This window comes from Anastrepha ludens, chromosome X (genome assembly GCF_028408465.1).
Source record: "Anastrepha ludens isolate Willacy chromosome X, idAnaLude1.1, whole genome shotgun sequence".
Lineage (NCBI taxonomy): Eukaryota > Metazoa > Arthropoda > Insecta > Diptera > Tephritidae > Anastrepha > Anastrepha ludens.
The window spans coordinates 25,963,019-25,966,608 of NC_071503.1; the positions used below are offsets into that span (position 1 = coordinate 25,963,019).

General features: G+C 35.7%; 1 pseudogene; it reads left to right on the forward strand.

Annotated features, from left to right (window-relative positions):
- Positions 1-1,889: 1,889 nt before the first annotated feature.
- LOC128869832 (kelch domain-containing protein 10 homolog) lies at positions 1,890-3,168 on the forward strand (annotated as a pseudogene).
- Positions 3,169-3,590: the final 422 nt, after the last annotated feature.

A 3,590-nucleotide genomic window follows, 5' to 3' on the forward strand; every position in this document is an offset into this window, starting at 1 on the left:
GAGTCTTCGTGCATGAAACAGTAAAATGATAGAAAAAATTGTGTGTAATAGCGGTCGCCCCTCGGCTGGCAATGGCAATGAAAAATCTCCTCATAAAAAAAAATTGACCGTTAGTTAAGGAATGATTTCATTCACAAATAATAAATAAAAATAGTTAAGTAAATTCTAAGTCTAATCATGCAGGGCTGAACAAATCCAAACATATGTATTTTAAGAATACCGAAAGGTAAACATATTGTAGGAAAAACAAGAGATGAACATGTTTTTCCTAAACATCAAACAAAGAAACTAATATACAAGTCGTGTACCTGAAACAGTGAGATGAGGTATAAGTATAAATACGACTGTCAAATATGTTGGCAGTCAGTCCAGTATTAACATAGTGTTAAGAACTACCCTAAAATTTAGTTCATAAAAATAAATTTTTATAAGTTTTCCAAAGACAAGCAAGTCTTCAACTCGTTCGGAGTCGACTTAAAACTATGGGTCCCTCCATTTGTGGAACAACATCAAGACGCACGCCCCCATAAGGAGAAGGAAGAGCTCGGCCCAATACCTAACAGAAGTGTTCGCGACAATTATAAATTTTTTTATGTTTTTATACAATATATCGTGAATATTCAAAATCACTTTTTCCTTTATATTATAGATACAAATATGTGATATTAAAAACTGTCATCAGTTTTGCCAAAAACGCGTCTTATTTCCCTTTTTTCTCTTCGTCGGGTTAAAAAATTTAATTGCTTCATTTTGTCTGTGAGCCAAAGTAAGTTAAATTGCTAAATTGACAAATAAAACTATTATATTTTCTACTTCCTATCAGCAACTGAAAAATTGTTCATGTGATGATCTTATATGTATGTATGTACGTATGTACAATACTTCCGTTTATACATATATTCAATGGAGAAGAATCTACAAATAATTACAGAGTAGGATCCAAAGAGAGAGAAAATAATAAAGTATCATCCACATCCATTTGTATGCCTACATATAATGGGGAGTAAGAAAAACAACATTAAAAAAGCGCTAAAGAACCAATCATGAAATACACAAAATTCCATTTGGCCCAGATTATTTTGAAGGTCACATCGACGGTCGTTCACCTAGTTTATACAAGAAGATGTCATAAGTCTACATAAACATGCCCGTATTCAAAACTCGAAAACGGCCAGTAGAAAATTTATACCTACAGAGGCTAAACCTCCACTAGTTGGGTTTCCTCCAAAACTACGACATGTGCATTCGTAAGTATTTAAAATATTAATGTAAAACTTTAAATTTAGTGGCGAAATGTGAAATGCGATATTGTTGAAGTTACTAACTATGCTACAAGTTGGTTAAGCTTTTAACTACTGGGAACGTTGCATGTAGACATATCTAAGTACAAGAGTGTATTGGGGTAACCCCACGAATGTATATTCTCCATCGTTGTACTCTCACTCTTTTAAGTTCTGACGAGAAAATTGCGTGTGCGTGTGCGTGAATTAAATACATAAACATGAATGCATATGTGGGCATGTATAAGCATATACTATAGCCGAGCAGATTTAGAACTAGCCCAGGGCTATCTGCTTTTGAGATAGTACCATCTTTTTGACGTGGTAACGTCTTATAATTCGATGTAGCCGGCTGCACGCACCAAAAAATGCGTCGTTATCTTATATTACGTTTCCACCGCAGCCGGAGTTTGGGTTCTCTGCCGCTATCGTGTTCTTAGCGCAAACACCAAACAAAACACCTGTCAAATCCCATACAAAATTAAAACACAACTCCATACCTAAACCCACTTTTCAAAGCGTGTTTTGTTGGGTTTGCATCTAATTTAATTATTAAGTGGTGGCAATGTTGCTCATTTTCCTCATTTATTATTGCATTCTTATCGAAACATGGCAACAATGATTGCAATTTGTCAATATGACATTTGATTGACGCACCGCACCGGCTATCCATTTGGTGAATCTTGCTCAAACGACTGTTATATATATCAAACAACAGGTAAAAAACCGAGTGTTAAGCGAATAGAGGCTACTGGTGATGCGCCAATTCCGCCGGGAATAGTTTTACACGAACATTATTTATATACGGTTGGGGGAACAACTGGCTATGATTACTCTTGTGATGTGCATCGCTTAAATTTGCGCACACGAGTGTGGGAATGCGTATATATCTGTCGTCCAGATATACGCGAAGATCCAGAGGGTCGTTATCGTCACGAAGTTGTCTGCGATGGGCAATACATATATGTGCTGGGTGGTGGTACATCGAATTTAGTGTATGATTTACAACGCATCCCTGCATTTAATTTAATTACAAACCGATGGGAATATTTCGTCACATTACCCGATCGAACATCACAAACAAATCTAACAATCGAGCGACAAAATTCCGGATATCCAAACCCACGAAAGTGCTTTTCCTGCGTACAGCACACGAAATCGAATGGTGAGGTCGAAGCATTCATTACGGGAGGCTTGCAGGTGCGTAATAATTAAATTTAGTATTATTAAATTATATTTGAAGTTGGATATCCCTTTTCCATTTGCAGGCCGATCAAGTATATTTTTCAGATATATGGAGATTAAATTTTACTACTAAGCAATGGACACTTATAAAAACAGCCTCTCTACCAAAAGCTTTGTACTTCCATGCCGCAGCGCACAGTCAAAATGGTTGTATGTACATATTCGGTGGTATTGAATATGATGAAAAACGTATACGACGGTGCAATGACCTTCATAAAATGTGGATGACCATACCATTATTAAGTGAAATTTGCTGGGAGGCAGTGTTACATTACAGACCAAATCTCAAATTGAATGGCCACTCACAGCTTCTTAAAATGGGCATACCATTGCGCTTTGCACAGAGATTGTGGCATTCTTCAAAAGCCAAATGATTATACAATAAATGAAGAGATATATGGTATGGTATGTCATGTAACGAGCAATAAGAAGCGACAATTTTTATGTTTCATTCTAGACATAAAAGCATAATTATTGTTTGCTAACCATTTAGGAATGACATAGTTTCATATGGAAGAAATGGAACCAAAAGAATAAACATAATAAAATAAGACATTAATAATGAGTAAAAATGAAAAAAGCTAATTAATATGAAAATAAGAGTAATTATTTTTATACGCTACATATGTGTACGAGCAGTTGTGGCGATTTCTTTTACAATATGGTTCATACACTGTCAATGGATTAACGATATAAACAAATTATTTTCAATAAAGAAAAGATACCAAGTTTTTAAATCAAGGCGGCAGTAATGTGCTAAATAGAGATTGACCTCGAATGCCTGCAGTTTTTTTCTGCATACAGAGCAATTGCCACGCGCTTTTTTAGTGAAATCGGGTTTCGATAGTTCGTTTTTCTTTTGGCTATTTTTTCAAGTTTGCTGCACAATTTTTCAAAGCAGGATCTTTCCATTCGGAAATTATCTTTGAAAAACTTGTCCCCATTACTCTGCAAACACGGTGTTTGCTTTTGGTGGAAACGTAATATTACTCATGCGTCGTTATCTTGCTCATGCGTCGATATCTTGCTCATGCGTCGTTATCTTGCTCATGAGTCGTTATCTTG